Source organism: Ailuropoda melanoleuca, chromosome 10 (genome assembly GCF_002007445.2).
Source record: "Ailuropoda melanoleuca isolate Jingjing chromosome 10, ASM200744v2, whole genome shotgun sequence".
NCBI lineage: Eukaryota > Metazoa > Chordata > Mammalia > Carnivora > Ursidae > Ailuropoda > Ailuropoda melanoleuca.
The window spans coordinates 18,580,629-18,601,436 of NC_048227.1; the positions used below are offsets into that span (position 1 = coordinate 18,580,629).

General features: G+C 46.7%; 1 non-coding gene across 1 annotated transcript; it reads right to left on the reverse strand.

Annotated features, from left to right (window-relative positions):
• Positions 1 to 736: 736 nt before the first annotated feature.
• Positions 737 to 843, reverse strand: LOC117804302. The gene has a single exon (XR_004628642.1). It is a non-coding gene; the product is annotated as a U6 spliceosomal RNA (small nuclear RNA).
• Between the last annotated feature and the right edge of the window lie 19,965 nt (positions 844 to 20,808).

Consider the following 20,808-nt stretch of genomic DNA (forward strand, 5'->3'; position numbering starts at 1 on the left):
CTGGTAACTTGTGCTGAAACCACCAACTTCAAAATGACTTTAATTCCTCCAATTCTGAAGATCCTGGAACACCTGGAGCCGAGGAGAGAAGTCAAAGTCCTTGGGTTCCCCCAACAAATACTCGGCAAAGGCAGCATCTGCTTAGGGCCATAACAGCCCCCAAATGAGCGAAGCAGCACACGAAATACTAACAAAACCTGGAGCTAAGATCAAAGAGTGAGAGCTCCAAATGTGGAGAGGTCATGAGCAACTGTACCACCACACATCGCTAGTGGGTGTAACCACTTTGGGCAGACTGAATGGATAAGCAGATTGTGGTAAAGTCACTACACTTGACAACTACTTGGCACCAAAAGGAACTGAATGTAGATACACACAACCTGGGTATAGCCCAGTAGTCATGAATCTCAAAAAATATAAAATAATCATATGTTGAGAAAAATAAGAAAAATACACTCAAAACAATTTACTTTCTCATTCTATTCCTGTGGCTTTCGAGAACAGATAAAACTAATCTAAGATGACAAGAGTCAGAAAGCAATGGCCTCTCGGGGAGGGAGCACTGACTGGAAAGGGGCATGAGGGAACTTCCCAGGCTATGGAAATATTCCCTGTTTGAGTGGTGGTTACATGACGACATCACACTGCACACTTGATATCTGTGCATTGTATTGTGAATAAATCATACCTCAATGAAAACAAAATAAACATGAATAGTAGTAACAAAGTAATTATTATTCCTATAGTAGCTATCATTTACTTATTTCTTGTCTTTGCACAGGGGCCATGCTAATCTTTTCTGTATCGTTCCAATTTTAGTATATGTGCTGCTGAAGTGAGCACTGCTTATTTCTTATCTGAATTGTCTCAATGAATCCTTACTTTGACTCTGAAATGTAGGTACTTCTCTCCATTTTTAAGTGGAAGAAAATGAGACTCAGAGAGTAGGGGACATGCCCAAGGTCACACTCCAGTAAGTGGCAGAGCCCAGATCGAAACCTTGACATTAGGGCCTGAGATCTTAGCTACCTCTCCATACCATCAAGCACACTGGATTTGAGTCAGAGGCACACTGCCTCTGGGACACCTCCCTGGTGAAAGAGACTATAGTGAGTGAGCCTATGCCCCAGTATGTCATGAATGTAGAGGGGAGAGAAATGAGAGTTTCACTTGGCACTAGCATTGAAGCCTCTCATTCATGGAACTGGTCTACACCCAGGCAAGCTGGTTGGGTCAGGATATGCAGTCTGAAAGAAAGGCTGGATTCTCAGGACCTCTGAGGGACTGGGATTTTTTTTTTTTGGATCCTATGACATCTCTTGAAAGCTCTTCTTCATCTTTTAAGACTCGTGTTGTTCCAGAGTGAACTGGAGAGAGACATGTCTAGAACATCAGCCCCTTGACTGTAGAGATCTTCTCTGTCTTCTTTACTGATATTGCTCCAGGGTCTGGAATAGTGTCCAGCCAATGTCTGTCTATTTGGTAATTAAATAAATGCATCCACCCCTCCTTCTACCATTTTATCAACCACATGCCCTCTGACCACTGTCAGCCTTGCCAAGCCTTACCATAAAGTTAGGCATGCGCTATGGCTTGTCGCCATATTAAAACTATTAGAAGGTATCTCTAAAGACCCCGGATGTTTGTTAGGACTGATAGTCTTTCTCTTGTAGACTGAGGAGAGTGGATCGACCTGACCCCACTACACAGGCCAGTTAGAACAGGACCCCTGAGCTCTCCTCCCTTGGCCCTATGCCTGCTTCCAGAAGCTCACAGGGCCAGCATTTGACAGGATTAAGATTTGATTTGACACCCCATTGGGGCACCATTCAGGAACGCAATTGTGCCAAGCAATGGAGTAGCACTTATTGGTTTCAGAGGGGATGGAAAACAATTTAAGCAACCTCTGTTCTCTCCTCCCAGACACACACCATTGCTCTGTCGACTTAGGAGCGGCTGCTGACCCTGAGCAGAGACAAGAGCTCTCTGTGAAATCCCACCTCCGTTTGTCTCCAGCACATCAAGGAAAAACTGCATGCACAGATCCGTCAAAATCCTTTCTTTGGACCATACTTCTAATTCAAGTCCCGGCTGCTTTTCTCTGGGAAGTCAGGGTGAGCCCGCGAGGTATGAGAGGACCTTGAGACTTGGGGTTGTGGGAGGGTTGAAAGGCAAGGAGAATATAAGAGAGAGGTTTCTCTCAGGATAACATGTAGGCCACAGGGAAAGCTAAAAACCTCTGGAGAAGCAAAGAGAATGAAGACGTGACCTGGCAATTTTAACTGAGACCCAGTAGGTGGATGGCCTTACCGCAGGCAGGGAGTGGCATTGGAACAAATTTACTTTTCAAAGTCCAGAGGGCAAAGACAACAAAACACAAAAAACAAAACCAGTTCAGTGCAGGTCAGAGTAAACAGCCAGGATGTGACAGTTAATTTTACGTGTCAACTGGATGGGGTTAAGGGATGCTCAGACAGCCGGTAAAACATTTTCTCTGGGTGTGTCTGTGAATGTGTTTTCAGAAGAGAATAGCATTTGAATCAGCAGACAGAGTAAAGAAAATTGTCCTCACCAACATGGGTAGGCATCATCCAATCCACTGTGGGCCCGAGTGGAACAAAAGAGTGGTGGAAAGGCGAATTTGCTATTTTTTTTTATGAGAACTGACTCACCCCAATGACCTGTAGCAACCCCATCAGCTCCTGTCAGAAGAACCTTCCAGAACTCCTTGGTTCCTGCTCTTTTCAAACCTGTTCTCCAGCCTTCCAGTGCTTCGGAGGAAATTGGTGCAGTATGGAGGGAATGATGGTACAGGAGGAAAGGTGCTAGTTTACATAGGTATGGGTGGCCAGGGCAAGGCTCTTGGCAGAGGGGATATAAGGAGCCTCACAGAGTTCTGATGCAAGAATGTTCTAGGCAGGGGGCTAGCAGGAGAAGAGGCCCAGAGGTTGTAATGGATGTGGCAAGTTTGAAGACCAGCAGCAAAACGAGTGAGACTGAAGCCGTGTGAACAAGGACCATGTTGGAAGACCACCAGCAGCATTTGGTGGAGCTTAGTGGATGAGATCTTGGGCTCCGGACTCAACCTATCCCTTTGGAATTCACCACCTTCCAGACCTGTGCCATTGATCAAGCTACTTGAGCTCTCTGTTCCTCAGCTTCTCCATCTGTTAAATGGGGCTAAGAATAGAATCTACCCCACCAGATTGTTATGGCTTGTCAAGCACTTGGAAAAATGCCTGGTACATGAAGTGCTCCATGAAAGTTACTTATTGCTGCAAATCATGATGAAGTTCTGATGTTCTCAACGAGATGAGAAGTCCTTGGAGGGTTTTTAGCAGAGAAGAGACAGGGACTGATTCAAGGTTACAAGGATTGCTCTGGCTACTACACAGACTGAATCGGGCAGGTGGATAAGCACAGATCCAGGCAAGGGACAATGGTCTCTTTGTTCTTCCTGTGCAACTTCGGTTTGTCAGAGCTACTTCCTGATGCTCCCAAACAAAGGTCCCTAAGGTGATGGGAGATGAGGCAGGAGAGAAAGGTGACGGTCAGATCACACAAGGCCTTAAGTGTGATTCTTAGGGGGCTGACTTTTAGCAAGAAGCCAATGTGGAGTCATTTGAATGCAGAAGCATGCTACAATCAGATTTGCATTCTCCAAAGATTCCACTGGTACTATATGGAAGGTGAACAGAAAAGGAGAGATGTAGGATCAGAGACCCAGAAATGAGTATCACTGGACAGGGGGCTGGAGGGAGGATGTTCTGATGGCGACATTAAGGTGTGGGGAATAATGACCAAAATGATTTCTCACTCCTCTCAGTGGTGGGTTGGGACTTCTAATAGGAACTACAGGTTCCAGGGTTGCAATGGGCTGAGTAGGCTAGAACCTGGAGAAATACCATCATGGACTGGTTGGTTTTAAGCCGGTGAGGAGAATCCTATCAGGCAAAACCAGCAGGACTTAATCAAAGCTACCAGAAATAATCTCAGATTCGAGCCTCCAGGCCAGAGGTTATGACAAGGCAGCACGAGGAACAAAAATGACACAGATATGCTTTGTTGACCTACTCACTATTTTAAAAATGTGAATGGTTGCTATGGAGATTTAATGTTAAAATTTGAATTTTCTATATGATAAAAATTGGGCTGACCAGGCCGGGCCCCCTCCCCACTGGAAGTAATGAATCGGAGGTGGGCAATGGTGGCGCCTCATCTCCAGTTTGCCAGAGACCCCACCTAGCCCATCTGTGCATTTACCCTACTGCCCAGCCCCTGCAGGGACTTGGGGAGCTGACTCCAGCAAAGATGCGTTCTGCCCAGAGTTCTGAGCTAAAGACAGCAGTCAAAGCTGTGGTCAAGTTTAGTGCTTATCTATAAATAAAGGGGCCTGGGGTGAGTAACCTGTTCACCCCATCAGATATGCCCAGCCCCATGGACACCCACTGCTTTGCACCCAACAGCGTCCTGGCCTTTATTCCCGGGCCCCACTTCTCCTGGCAGCCCCACTCCCTCCCTTACTTCTATGCACCACTTGTGCCCAGCTTCCAGGCCCTTAGAATAATTGGGTCTGAGCAAGCATTCCCTTTATAAATATTAATTTGGATATGCTTGGAATACTCTGCTTCTTTTAGATGAATTGTTAACTAGCTTTCTAATCTGGAGCTTTTTGACGAGCAAAGCAAGATCTCTCTGCTGGCTTCTTCCTTTACTGGGGGGTGGGGGAAGGTGGAATTTGCTAGAAGTTACAAGGGTTTATTTAGGAGAAGTGAGCTATGCACAGTCAGGTTCCCTAAAGCTGCAAGCACCCAGACTCTTCCGAATAATCTCTCGGGNCTTTACTGGGGGGTGGGGGAAGGTGGAATTTGCTAGAAGTTACAAGGGTTTATTTAGGAGAAGTGAGCTATGTCTCGGANAATCTCTCGGGGACTACCCTTGCCAAGAAATCAGGACTGGTTAGGAGACGGGCTTTAGCAACCTGCAGATTATAATTAGATTCTCAGCTCTGCCACTAAGTAACAGTAACAATTGGACAAGTTACCTAACCTCTCCAGGCATCTATTTTCTAACCTGTAAAATGGCATTGATAATATGTGGCTGGGATGGGGATTTAACTAGGCAGTGTATATGGTAAGTCATGTGCAGCTGGCTTTCAGAAAAAAAAATAATGTTAATGAAAGGCACTAGATTTTAAAGCAATTTGAGGGAAGTCAATGCATTCAGACAATTCTGGCCACCTGTACAAACTCCAGGGCTTTTTCCTGGAACCTAATTAGAGGGTAGAAGTGGCCCCAAAACACTATTATCACACTTAAGTCACAATTGTGTCTCAAGGTAGCAAATCCACCCACCACCTACCCATCCATTCAATGAGCAATTACTGAGCACCTACTATGTGCCCTGTATGGTGCCGGCTCTGAGGATGCAGTGGGAAGTGAGTGGGGTGAATGGGGCCTGCTAACGGGAAGGCATTTGTTGCTGGAAGCAGGGGATCTCATGGTTAACAGCACTACAGAGACAACTGGGTCCACCACTATGCCGCTGCATGACCTTGAGCTCACAAATGACCTCAGCCCACCTACATCTACTCTCTTCATCTATAGCATGGGAACAACCTCTCCCACCAAAGCTGAGAATAATAGTTTCTGCTTTTCTCACCTGCCAGGATTTATTTTTTTAAGATTCAAATTCAGTGAGCCAATGAATGTGAACTTGCTTTGCATGCTGTGAAATACAAATGAATGCATAGTGTTCCTTTTCCGAAAGGAAATTCACCAGGTCCAGCTTTTTCAGAATTTACACCAGGCTCCCCTTGTCATCATGGGCAGCCCTCCTTGGACTGACCAGCTGGCCAGGAATCAGTTCCTTCTGCCAATCAGCTTCATTTCCTGAGGGAATAGGGAGGCAAGGGGCATTTGGACCACCCTTGGATGGATGGATGAGTGGGTAAGTGGGTGGATGGATGGATGGATGGATGGAAGGATAGATGGGTAGGTGGATGGATAGGTGAATAGATGGAGGAATGGATAAGTGGATGGATGGATGGATGGATGGATGGATGGATGGATGGATGGATACATGGATGGATGGATACATGGATGGATGGATGAGTGAGTGAGTGGTTAGATGGATGGATGGATGGATGGACGAGTGGATGGATGGATGGGTGGATGGGCAGGTAAATGGGTGGGTGGATGGATGGACAGATGAGTGAATCAAAGAAAGTACTACTTTATTAAATGGGTTATTTCACACAATATGAACATCAATATAATCGCAATTGTAAAAAAAAAATTTTATAACAAGGATGGATTGATTTTCAGGTTTCTAAATCAGAGTCAACTGTAAATTTACACAGAATTGTCGTTGCATGAAGCCCAAAAGGGAACAGCATAAATATGAGTGTTTCTGTAGCCCCTTTATTATTGCTGATTAACAGTTTGTTAGAAAAGCAGCTGTAAGTTTGTTACCTAAGGGCTGAGACAGTAGAAGAGTCAAAGGCGTCACGAATTCATCTGTAAACAACTTTATGCCTGAACATCAGCCAATTCTGGAGGAAGTGGAGTCTTAGGATGCTTGCTTTCAAAGTNAAAAAAAAATTTTATAACAAGGATGGATTGATTTTCAGGTTTCTAAATCAGAGTCAACTGTAAATTTACACAGAATTGTCGTTGCATGAAGCCCAAAAGGGAACAGCATAAATATGAGTGTTTCTGTAGCCCCTTTATTATTGCTGATTAACAGTTTGTTAGAAAAGCAGCTGTAAGTTTGTTACCTAAGGGCTGAGACAGTAGAAGAGTCAAAGGTGTCACGAATTCATCTGTAAACAACTTTATGCCTGAACATCAGCCAATTCTGGAGGAAGTGGAGTCTTAGGATGCTTGCTTTCAAAGTGCTGCTTGATGGTCTTAGGACCTGGCATTTGTGTCCTATAAACAGTGCACGTACGTATTTATTAAGACAGCTTTGGCAGCAGCCTTTTGATCAGCCTTTTTTTTTTAACAGATATGAAAATATCTACGTTTATTGTTAAATTTTTAAGAAAAGCTTCAGAAGAACATTTACAGTCTGCTACAATTTTCTGTAAAAACACAAAAAAGGTAAAAATGTGTATGTGTATTACTAGAATGTGCATAAAATTTTTCAAGAAGTAATCTCAACTAGGGGATGCCTGGGTGGCCCAGTTGGTTAAGCGTCTGCCTTCAGCTCAGGTCATGATCCCAGGGTCCTGGAATGGAGCAGGGAGCCTACTTCTCCTGCTCCCCCTGCTTGTGTTCTCTCTCTCTTTTTTTCCTCCTGCAATATTATTACTTCATAAAACCATGGGAGAGTTGAACAATAATTTTGTTGTTGATCTTTCTTGATGTTAATATTTTCATAATGGGGTGTCTTTTTCTGGACTACATCATACTGTCCAGGACCAGGCCCTGACTTTATGGGTAACTCTAGTCTTCCCAAAGAGTTGCCAAAATGTATTTCAGAGTTGAATTGAAAAAATCGAATTGAGGTTTATAGTATGCTAGACCTAGTATACTGTCACTAGCAGGTGGAGAATGTTTTATAATACTGCCATCCTCATTAATATCATAACCATATAACCATCCACAAGAAGGAATTGAAGGAACATCAACACTTCTGGATGGGTGGGTAGTTGGGTGGGTGGATAGATGGATGAGTGGATGAGTGGATGGATGGGTGGGTGAGTAGATGGGTGGATGTATGTATGGGTGGGTGGATGTATGTATGTATGGGTGGATGGATGGATGGATGAGTGGATGGATGGATAGAAAGATAACTTAATCAATGAATTTCTCTACATCTCCTAGTTGCAGCACTCCCACACCTCTGTCCCTTAATGTCTACAGACATTCACAGCCTAGCTCCCAGACTCTTCTCCCAAAAGAAGAGGTTTTACAGCCCAGCCATTCCTTATCATTTCCATCAGATGGGCTCGGTGCCATCTGTCTCCACCCCATTGGCTGACTCCACCCCAGGCTCCTCAGAGTTCACCAGACCTTAGAACCCCAGCAATTACTCTCTGGTTGACCCAGTCTCCTGTACTTAAATTCTGAACACAGGTGTCCTGATCAGGGTAACACACTCCAATTTCTGCCACAATAGCTCTATCTCACAAGTTTAGCACAATGGCACATGTCTAACTCACATCACAATCTAATCAGATTTTGAGCCAGAAATCTCTATGCCAAAATTAAGTAGTGCAGTTTCCTTCCATCTTGAGGCTCTGCCTTCCACATAGAGTTTTGCTGTCCTAAGCTGGATCCTCGTGATCTGAATAAAGACAGTAAACCAAGGATCGCCTGAGAGATTAGGGGCGAGGATGGGAAATGGCACACATCCCACTCACCCACATTCCACTGGCCAGAACCAGCACAGAGCCTCAGCTTAGTAGCAAGGAGAGTCAGAAACATGATGTCCTTATATTTTTAGGTCAAGGACATGGGACTGGTGTGCACCTAGTCATTCTCTGTCACAACAAGCTTCTTCTGTATTCCATCTCATGCCCTGGTCCACAGGACAGAACCTCTTCTCTGCTTCTTGTTCCAGTGACCAGTTCTTCCCTAGGCCTTTTGTAAGATGGAGGCCATGCCATGTTCCTACACATTCCCCTCACCAGGGTCTATAGCTCTGTCCTCTGAGCCAGACTAGTGGCTGCGGTTCTGCTCCCCAAAGACCATGGGTCTGTCTTCCTTATTACTGTGCCTGCCCATTTGCCAATAGACCTGGATGTTTCCTTCACCCTAGACCTCAGTGTCCACCATTCACCTGTAAATGACAAGTGATGGCCAAGATCCTTGGGTAACACGGCTTGTCTACCTGGTTAGTAATCACTCCCCATTTGTCAGACTATCCAACCAATTGTTCAAACCAGAAACTGAAGAGTAATACTTGACTCATGTCTTTCTTTATCATCCTACGTCAAATCTATCAACAGGTTCTATTAGGCTCTTTGGACCAACCTCTAAAACATGTCCTCACTAAAACATTTCTGTTAACTTCATCATTCAGGTATAATGTACACACAAAATTGTACACAGATCTTCAGTATTAAGCTCCGTTTATATGCACAAATGCAAAATTGCGTGTAAGCATGAAGCTCCATTCATTTTGACGTATGAATGCACCTCTGTTACCATCCACAAGACATATGTTGCCAGCACCCCAGAAGGCTCTTCTGTGTCCCATTCCAGTGAATATCCTTCTCAAAATAACCACTATTCTGACCTCTATCGTCTGTTCTTGAATGGCACATGAATGGACTCTTCTAAGTACATACTCTTTGCAATTGGCTTGTCTTGCTCAACATGATCTGAGTTTCATGTATGTCACTGGGTGATTCAGTAGTTTGTGTACTTACCCATTTTCCTGCTGATGGGTGTTTGGTTTTCCAGTGTGGGGCCTCCATGAAGAAAACTGTTATAAATTCCTGTATGTAGGTGTGCATGTATGTACTTATGGGGGCACATTCTTGTACTTTTGTGTGTGTGAACACTCATTTCTGTTGGACATATTCCCAGGAGTTAGTTTCCTGGGTCTTAGGACTGATTTATCTGGAGGTTTAGAAGATACTGTCAAGCAATTTTCAAACTGTTTATACCAATTCATACGCCCACCAGCAGTGCCCGAGAGTCCCAAATGGTTGTACCTCTTTGCAGTCACTTGGTATCATTAGTCTTTGTAATTTTAACCATTCCGGTTAAAACAAGAGAAGCACCTTGAGAGATATCTTATCATCTCCAGGACCCTACTCTGAGGTGGTTATCTGTGGCTGGATAGCTGTAGTGCGGGCCTACCTGGCCCCCTAGCTTCCTGCTATAGGCAAACCCCCTGCCATCTATTTCCCACCCCTCATCCAGATCCTCTCACTTCCCTAAAGCCCTTCAGTGGCTTCTAGTTGCACTCAGAAGGAAATGTCATGCTCTTCTGGTGACCTTCTAGCTTCCACTTATCCCTTCTCGTCAGATTTCAGCCCAAATAATGCCTCCTCGGTGGGCTTTCCTTGGCTCACTGATCTAAACAATATCCCCAGTGAACTGCTAGCTATTGAATCAATTGCTAGAACTTCTACCATCTCTTACCACTACCTGCATCATCGAACTCAGTGGCTCACCTCTGAACCACCTTTTCCCACTAAACTGTGAGCTCTGTGGGAGCAGGACCTGGTGTAGCAGGTGTTTGCTGCTGAGCCCAGCACCCAGTCCAGTGTCAGGCCCATTGTAAAGCCTCCATAAGTCCTTGTCGAATGCACTTGCCTCCATCTGGGGATGGGGTCTTGAGAGACCCCAGGGCATGTTTTCTTTTTTTTTTTAAGATTTTATTTATTTATTTGTCAGAGAGAGAGAGCACGAGCAGGGGGACAAGCAGGCTACCCGCTGAACAAGGACCCAGATTCCGGACTCGATCCCAGGATCCCGGGATCATGACCTGAGCTGAAGGCAGATGCTTAACCAACTGAGCCACCCAGGTGTCCCCGCAGTGCATGTTCTTACAGCTTTTTCTCTTGTCAGCAAGCCACTGCAATTCCCAAGGAAATCAGAGATCGTGGTAAATGTTATTAAAAGCAGAAGGGCCGGATACTCATGCTTCAAGGTGGGTTGATATGGCTGGACTTCAACTCTGCAAGGAGAGTCTGACCCAGAACAGACCAAATCCACAATGTGGCAGCCAGCTACCATCACTCCAGGCTTTTTGTCACCTGTGCCTCCTGGAAACATTCACGAACTTCTCAGTCTAAATATCGACCCTTCTCTGAACATGCCCCTCCCCCACTGCCCCTTCTGTGGCTTCTATAAAATCTGCCTTCCAGGAAAACCCTGGCGAGTAAAGATTTACTCTCCCCTTCCACAGTCACCTGGGAGGGCAAGAAAGGTATTGTCACTATTTTCTCCATTTTTCTCTTGGACGACCTGGGGCATGATCTAATGGTATGTCTCTCTCCCCTCCCCAGCCTGCCCCTCCTTCCCAGGATAACCCGGCGGCCTTGCCACCTCACCAGAGAACAGAGATGGGCTGCCGAGAATCCATCTTCCTCTCTGAGATGGCATTTGAGAGAAAGCAGAACCAGAGAAGAGCAGCTTTTAGTGGCTTTAGAAAAAAAAAAAAAACGAGGTCTTTCCTAAGCCATTTCTAGTCGCGTCGAGGATTGACATACCATAAAACAGGCAGGGTAATCACAGCATGTGGAGTTTAAAACCACTCTGAGAGAATGAAGGTTCTCCCAAACTCCAAAATGACAGAAATAATGGCTCCATCCCTCCCTCCCAAAAGCGCACAGACACCCTTGAAATGAGAATCCTCAGAGATCTCTCTCAAGGTGCTTCTCTCGTTTACACGTGCACACACGAATAAAAAGACAAATAAACACAAATGCACACAACCAGCGAAGCGGAACCACACACATCCCCATACACCTCTTCTGTCCACAGGGAGCAACCCTCGCTCTGTCATCCGTTCTCTCCCTTTCTGCCCCTCTGTTTCTCTTCATTACTTAAAACATACCCAGACCTCTGATATGACCAAACTTGGAATCCTCTTTCTGAGAGACTTGGTCTCTCTCTGTCTCTAGATGTGGATATATATATATATATCCACACAGGCACCGACCTTGTCTTTCTACTCACAGATTCTTTTCCACACACCTCAGGTGGCCCACGCACGGTGGTGACATCCATCAGCCTCTTGGCAAGGTGTCACCATGACTGAGGGCAGTTAACAGGTGGTCCTGGCTTCTCTCCTTAGTGGGAAAGCGTGCACAACAGTATGGCGACAGCCATATCCAGTGGAGTAAGGACCCTTATAACTGAGGTCAGCAGAGTAGGCTTCTAGTTCTGCTCCCAGCCTCCCCTGTATGCCCACAGGCCAGACGCTTTCTTCTGTGAACAGGAGTGTTTTCATCTGCAACATGAGGGAGGCACAGCATGTGTTCTTCATACACACCAACAGCCTATTGCTTATCATTTTTCACTTGGTCTCTATTAACTGAGAAAACCTTAGTCAATGAGCTTCTTACAGGAAATCAATATCTCTGCATTCAAGCAGCAAGAAATCAAGGACAAAGGGCGCTACTGTGCATCCCCTTAGAGTGAATCATCACTGAGTCATCCATCCATCCACCCATCCACTCAACCATTCAATGAACCATCCATCCATCCATCTATCCAACCACCCAATCACCGAACCATTCGTCCGTCCACCTCTTTCCATCTCCATTTCTATCATCCTCGTCAGAGTCTAGTTATCTTACTCCTGCGCTACCACAATGTCCTTCCAGCTGGTCCCCTGCCTCAATTTTTTCCCATCCTTCTTGCAATCTATTTTCCACCTAGCAGCCCAAGTGATCTTTCGAAAATATAAACCAATTCATGTCATTCCCTGTCTAAAACTCTCCAAAGACATCCCAGTATTCTTAGACTACAATCCAAATCCTTTATTGACTGCAAGGTTCTGAGAAAACTGTCCCCTCCCTCCCTAGCTGACTGTCCTTAGACCATAATCCCTCGGTTCCATTGTACTTTAGCTATTAAGTGTTCATATAGTTCTTTTAACACACCAAGACCTCTGCCACCTAAAGTGTTTCCATTGCCACTTACATTACTGTTTGCCATGAGCAACATGGTCTTGTTGGACATCTATGCCAATGTCTAACTGACTAAGCCAGAGTTGACGACACTCCCTGGGATGTCCCGGTGGGGCATGTCACATCTGGGTAACATTCTTAATCCTCTGATTATGGACAAATTTTCCCTACGTTCTCCCATTGGGCCAAGCTAATGATCTTCCACCTGACACAATTAACTCAGATTATAACATCATTGGATTAAAATTCAAAACACACTGAATACTTTTGGGCTCAGAGCTCAGTAGACCAGCTCTATCTATAGGATATGACATTAGGTAGAACTTCTTAATATAAATAATGATGTGGTTCTGTAATTAGTCTCTAAGGGTGGCAAGATCTACATACAAAAGGCAACTGGATTTTCTACTAGGACTAGTAGATTTGGTATGGCCAAAGTCAGGGGCTTGGACTCCAAAACTTCAAAATACATGTCCTCCACTTGCTGACTTCAGAATTCCATTACAAATCCTCTGTTGCATGTTGAGTTTTTCATATCATTGCTTCTGATGTAACAAGTGTTCTCAACTCCTCCTAATCTTATTAAACTGCTGTTCCTGCAAAGTAACTGGGTGATTCTCAGTCCGTGCACGTTGGGATTTAGAACAGCATGTAAGCAGCAGAGCTGATGTCAGCTCCTGAGTCGTGAGCAGCCATATGCACCCAACCTTCCCCGGCTCCCGCCTCAGCCAAGGGCTTCCCTATCTCTGAAGGCTGGGGGCACGCTCTCCCTCTCTGACTTCTGGGAATGAGGTAAACAGGAAGGTCAGAGGTAGCCGAAGGAGGCAGAGGAGAAAGATTTTTTTTTTCTAGTTCTCTCCATTAGATGGAAAAAGAAAAGAGGACTGGGAGCTAGGACACCTGGCTCCTACCTGCAGCTTTGCCCCTCCCTCCCCTGGTGACACGAGTCAGTGTGGGTCCCAGTTTCCTCATCTGTGACAAGACAAGCTGGACAGTCCTTCTGAGGCTGTTGTGCTCAAGTGGGGATCCAGTTCTCTAGGTTATGGCCTGAAGGTTGTCCGACTCCGCGGAGATGACACGTCTAACACACTGACCGAAGACTCCATCCCTCCGGATATACATACAGAATTTTTTATAACTCAAAGAGGAACAGAGCTGGTCTCTCTGAAAAATTGTCTGCGGGGTGTTCCTTTCTAAAAATTTTTAAAAGATTTTTTATTTATTTATTCATGAGAGACAGAGAAAGAGGCAGAGGGAGAAGCAGTCTTCCTGGGTAGCAGGGAACCCAATGTGGGATTCGATCCCAGGATCCTGGGATAATGACCTGAGCTGAAAGCAGACAACTAAAGGGCACCCCTAAAAAGTTTTTAAACTAGTTTATTTCCTCCCTCCTCTCCCCTCTCTTGTTTCTCCTTCCTGTCTTCTTTCCTTCCTTTTCCTTCTTTTATGGCCTACCTCATACTCCATGCAAGCACTGTTTTACATGGTTTTTATGTATCAATTCATTTGACCTTTGCAGCAAAATTATGCGGTAGTTACTATTATCTTCCATGTTTTATACATGGGGAAACCGCAGCACAGAAAGGTTAAGTAACTTACAGAAGGTCACACAGCTAGCAAGGGGAAGAGCCAGGATTCAAACCCAGGAAGTCTGACTGTAGACTCTTGAGTTTATAACCACCATACTATACTGTCAGGGAATAGGATTTAAAAGGTGGGACAAATTTGGACCTGGCTCTGGCAGGAGACCACACTTAACACCACATACTCATTGAGTGGCAACTGTGCTCCTGATGCTTTCATGGGAACTACTGACGTAATGTGAACTGGATGTGGCAATGATTCTAGTCATAACGGGTGGAACAAAGCTTGATGCACAGAAGAAATCACTTTCTTTTGTCAAAGTCAAGAAATATGGGAAACTCAGTCACTTGCAGATCACTGGTTTGACAGTGACATTCACAAGGACGATGTCATAACCAGGCTGTCCAAAGGATGAACTCTGGCTCCAAATGTCCTGGGTTCGAATCCAGACTCCAATGCTCACTGGCTATGTGACCCTGGACCAGTTTTTACCCTTGTGTGCCTCAGTGCCTCACCTGCAAAATGGGAATAATTCTAGGAAACCCCCCCTGGTGTTAGTAGTATTCAATGGGTCAACTTTTGTGAAGCACTTCAACTGGACTTAAAATAAATGACTGTAAATGCTGTAAAAATGCTATCAAAATAACTTCCTTGGGCACCTGAGTGGCTGAGGCATTAAGCATCTGCCTTCGGCTCACGTCATGATCCCAGGGTCCTGGGATTGAGCCCTGCATGGGGCTCCCTGCTCTGCTGGGAGCCTGCTTCTTCCTCTCCCACTCCCCCTGCTTGTGTTCCCTCTCTCGCTGGCTCTCTCTCCATCAAATAAATAAATAAAATCTTTAAAAAAAAAAAACTTCCTTGATTTTTTTTTAAATCTCAGCATGTCTAAAATGAGGTGAACCCGTTTTTTATAAAGAACTGTTTCTTTTTTCTGTCTTCCCCACATTCCACAAGCGACACCATCATGACCCCAATCTCCCAGGTTTGCATGGGACCCACACCAAGCATCTTCCAACACTGCCCTAGGGAGGCTCTGACAAGACAGAGTTGTGGAAACCCAGTGCTCAGGGGACACCCTCAAGCTCCCAGGGTTGCCCTCTGTCCTCTGTCATGCCATCAGTTTCTTTCTACTACTTGCAGGTTGAGAACATTCCATGGCTCCTTTACAGTTACTGTTCTGTCTAGCATTTTACATCAGTTCTGTCCTTTCTACCTGTTTGGCTTCCTGTCCCACCCCTCTTCGAGAGGTTCCCAAAGCTCCAGTCTCCCTGAACCACGTGATCCCTCCTTTTTCCACCTCCAGACCTTTGTGTGCATTTCTCTAGGGAGCATCATATGTTCTAGCTGGCCAAATGTATCCCCTCCTGTAAGGACCAGCACACGCCGGCCCTTGCAGGATGACGCCTTCCTTGATGTGCCCTCCAACGGCAGAGCTCTGCTCCCTGCTCTGAACCTCCAAGGTGAGATGCATGAACTGTATTCAATGAAGATCACGTCCCACCCTTTGCTGTCGTTTTTGGGGAGAAACCGGATCACAGGGGTTAATGGCAGAAATTCTGGAGTCAGAACACCTTGGCTCTGTCCTCCTGTCTTTCCATTCACTATGATTGAAACCATGGCTAAGTTTCAGCTTCCTGCCTCAGCTTTTCTTATCTACGCAGTAGCAGTCTAACACCGGCTCCCCGGACCTCCTAACGGGTCCTTTGATTCTACTCTTGCCCCGGCAAGCCGTTCCTCACACTGCGGCCACAGTAATTCTTGGCAAACTCAAACCACCGCATGCTACTCCTTTGCTTGGATATTCTCCAGAAAACGTCCAGCATCCTCAGCATTCAATCCAGAATCTTTCCCTGGGCCCGTAAGACTTCTCTGGTCAACTTTCCCATTCTCTGCCCCCTCTCACTCTGCTCCAGCCCACTGGCCTCCTGGCTGCGGTCCTTGGATGGTGCAAAAGGTGCCTCAGGGCCTTTGCACTTGCCTCTGTCTTCCACCTGGAAGAGTCTCCCCTCAGATATTTCCCCTGGGACTCACTCTCTTATTTCCTTCCTTCATTGGAGAGGCTTTCCCAGACTTACTCAGCATAAAACGGCACTTGGGTCCCTCCTCCACTTACTGCACATTTTAAATTCTCACCTCCAGATATACTATGCCTCTCATTGTGTATTCCCTGTCTATCCCCCTCCTCAACACGCACCCCTGGGGGGATCAACTCCAAGAAGGTTGAGGGCCATTGTGCTGTCCACTATTTTATTCCAGGCCCTGGAAACAATACGTTCTCAGCACATGCTCAACACTCGAGTGGGAATTACCAAGTAGATGAAGCTTAGCGCAGTGCCAGGCTCCAGGGGGTCACTCACCGATACGGAACTCTTCTGGTGGGAACTCACATCTGTCCTCCCCGCTGACTCGTGAGATCGTCAAGGGCAGGGACTGTGTCTTATTCATCTCTGTACCCCCCCCCACAGAACCTCACACAGAGCAGGAGCCAACCCATGCACCATGCACTGGATGTCAAAGACCTCTGCAGATATCAGAAGGCAAACCCCCCACCAAAAAAAAAAAAAGAAAAAAGAAAAAAGAATGTAAACAGTCCCTTGCCTGGGGGTGCAGGCTATTGATAAATGGGGAACATTCCATCACCCTGTTATCTCTGGCGGCCAGGAAGGCAGAGCCCTGACAGAATGGAGAGAGAAGAGCTGTGGGGAGAGCCTATGCGTCCAGGCCATCCCCTGTGGGGCTGCATGTCCCTGGGTTCTGGGCCCAGCCTGCCTCTTGGCCCCCAGTCCCTTCCTCCGCCTCTCCCCACCTGCTGTCTCCTATGTAAGCATTAGTCACTCTCCAGGAGAGAGCGGTGACAAGATCCCATCTCAGCAGTGCCCGGGGAATCCGACACCTGGAGAGCCATGTGTATTTTCTCCCAACTCTTTGTCGTGCTGTGAATGTTATTAAAATGCCCTATTTATCAGTGGAGGGGAAAAAAAAATCCCAGCTTAAGCCAAACAATATATAGGATTTAAAATACAGGCTGTGAATCTAATTTCCACGGGAACAGTGGTGAACAAGTAAAGGGAAGTAATTTATGACTCTCCTGAGAGAAAGCAGAAGGCAAGCCAGACACTCAGAGGCGATTCTTTCTTCTCCTCCTGGCCTGCTCAGACCCTCCCTCCAGGCCTCAGCGGGCTCCCTGCTGTCCTTGGAGCAATGCCGCTCCCCAAGCACAGAGGAAGTGAGAGCCCAGCTGGTGGTGGTGTTGACGCGGGAGGCAGGGGGGATAGTCCTGCCAGCTGCGAACAGCTGAGGCATCCCCAGGTGTGTTTATCTAAAGAGGAAGGACGCATCCCATAATAGGTTCCTGTAGGCGTGGTGGTTTACAAAGAAAAAAAAAAGATGGGTCGTGTGTGTCCCCAAAACCTGGCATCCACGCCACTGAATGGAGCAGGGCTCAGCTTGGCAACAGCGGCTCACCTCTAGGATTGTATACTATGTGTCATGTGGCAGCCTCTGTCCTCAGGGCTTCTCTCACCTCTGCTGGATTGAATCCTCACAACCACCCCGAGGCAGGTACTATTCTTGTTCTCCTTGTAGCAGTAAGAAAACTGAGGCACCTGGGTGACTCAGTCCATTACGCATCTGCCTTTGGCTCAGGTCATGATCCCAGGGTCCTGGAATTGAGCCCTGCATCCGGTTCTCTGCTCAGCAAGGAGCCTGCTTGTGCCTACTTGTGCTCTTGCTCTCTTTCTGACAAATAAGTAAATAAAATCTTAAAAAAAAAAAAAAGAAAACAGGCTCAGAGAGGTTCGGAACTTACTCAAGGCCACACAGCTCATAGATGGTGGACGGATTTGAATGCCGGCTGTGGATCAGACAGACTTACACTGGAAGGGAGTGTCTGGATCCCTCCACTACTGTAAACATCACCTTCCACTTGAACAGGATGTAGATTCTTATAACGCTCTGAATAACGAGAACAAGACCTCATATATCTTGGTGCTTATCAAGTGCTGTGCTGAGTACCTCTCACGTGTTGGCTTGTTTATTCCTCACCACCTCCGGAGTTTGGGGCTTATCCCCATATTTCAGATACAAAGATGAAGGATCGGAAATGTGGAGGGACACGGCCAGCATCGCATGGCCGATAAGGGATGGGTGGAACTGCGAGGCAAACCCAGGCAGCCTGGACCCAGAGGCCACACTCCTCACCCTTACGGTCCGTGTGCTCACATGCACCCAAGACGCCAGAAGAGCCTCTATTTCAAAAGGCAAAGCTTGCTCATTAACAAACGTGGTTCCAGAATCACTACAGGAGCAATGTCTGCACCAGAGGGACGTGGGCTGCGTTAGGTGGCATGCAGGGGAGCCAGCTCACTCTTCCCATGTGTGTTCTATGTTCGTTGTATGTCCAGGGGAAGGATGGAGACTCAGTCCCCTACCTTGCAAATCTCTATGCTTTCAAGCTGCGGACCCTTCTGTGTCACCCGTACAAAGGGAGAATAAGACCTTGCGTGTATCCGAAGATGTCTAAGCGAGTACCCGAGGCATAGGAAACCCTCCTAGTGTGCAGGAAGTTGGTAGTGAGGGAGGAGAGGGGGGAAGAAGGGAAGGGGGAGGGAAGGAAGCCATAGAGGGAAGAAGAGCGAAGGAGGGGAGAGGAGGGAGGGAGGGAAGACAGGAGGAGAAGGAGGAAGAGAAAGCTGGACATTTTAAAAACGTATTCCGGGCATTTAGAAAACATCTCCGAAGCTTTAACAACACTTCAGCTGGCATTTACGCCGCGCCAGGCTCTGCGCGACGTGTGCGCGTGTCTTGCAATCCTCGTGAGAACCCTGTGATATAGCTGACGCTGTCGTCCATCTTGCAGACGAAGAAACTGAGGCCCAGAGAGGCTAGATGTCTGCAGCGGACTGCCTCACTAGGAGGCTGCACAGCCAGGGCAGGAGCCGTAGCAGCCCGGCTCCAGTCCACACTGTAAGCCTGCCCCATGGAAGGGCAGGCGGTGGGGGAGCGGGCAGCCTTCCCCAACACAGAAGCTGCCTCTGTTCCCTCGTGGGGGCTGAGCTGGTCCGTCTGCCCCCCGACTCGGCACTTTGTAGACACCTTCAACCTGTTTCGGCACATTAAGATCTTCCTCCCCTGTGAGGCTGGCATTAGGAAAAAGGCGAGGAAGAAACAAGGATCGAATACCTCCTACGTGCTTGGTTCAGCTGTGGCCTAAGCCTCCACCGTGGGGACTGTCCCCCTGGTGCAGCCTGTGTCCTCTGGGGTGGCACAGGGAGAGGCCAGTCAGTCTGTAAAGTTATCTACTGTCCTAATGTGTGTTAGGAAAGGGCAATGTTACTGAGATTCCCAGGATGCTCTTAATAGGGTCAGGGATAAATAATATTCGGGGTAAAAATAGAAGTAGGTCAATATAATGGGGAAAAATTCAGTAATCCGGAGCCTTTGGACATACAATTCTATGAAGGCAAAACAAGTCTGATGGAAATATAAGAAACTGTGTCATTTCACCTAATTCCTTCTGGAATGCTGCCTATGAATCTGCTACTCCCATTCTGTAGATGGGGACTAACAAGGTCTAGGTCAATCAAATCCTTTGCCCAAGGTCTCAACACTTGCGATCAGCAGAGTGGGGCTTGAATGCTAAGTGCCTGCCCGATGCGGGTCTCTCTTTCTACCATTTCAATGGTTTGTTCATTCTTCTGCTCTTGACCTTAAGACCCAGAGCAGATTTCCACTCCCCCTTCCTGATCCCCAACTTCCCTTTCAATCCAGGTACTCGCTGAGATCTGCAAGAGTCACTAAAGCCAACGGAAGTGTATTTATTTAAATTGTCAAGATAAATTACCTTTTAGAGCCCCATTGGAGGAGTCCTGCAAGTCTAGGCTGTGGGTCGAGAGCCATGAATATGCAAGTGCACGCAGCCATTGAATTAGGCGGCTGCAAACATATTTGGAGGCAGCTGCTCATTTAATAATCTGGGACAACCACAAGAATAGACAACCGGTCGCTCTGGCCCATTTGCGCAGGTAAAGTGATAATTTTATAACACAATTGCAGCAATTAGGTTTCCCCAGACAAAGCCAGGGGAACACCGTTTGGGAGTGATCTTGGGTGTTGGGAGCCGGCTGCAGCCCACCCCAGCTGTCAGACAGAACAACCTGTTTCCTATAGATGCAGCCTTTGATGAGGTGGGGAGTGGGGCCCCAGGAGTCAGACCCAGGTTCGAATCTCAGCCTCGCTACCTCTGAGCCAAAGGACCCCTAGCTGATTGCTCAGTCTTCCTGAGCCTCGCTTTATTCATCTGTGAATAGGGATATTGGTCCCATCCTTCCATTGTGAGGATTGACCGTGTGTCTAAAACTTGAGAGCATTGTCTAGCACAGTGGTTCTCGGCACATCACAATCATTGAGGATTTTCTCCACACGCACTGATGTCTGAACCCTACTTCTGGGGGTTCTAATTGGAGCATGAACATTAGAATATTTTAAAACACCTTGAGTGATTCTGATGTATGGCCAAGGTGGAAAACTACTCTTCAGGTACAGAAGAGAAGCTCAGGAGATAGAAGCTCTCTAAATAGTCATTACTCCCTTGGTCCCAGGACTCGTGGGGAAAGCATAAATCTCCC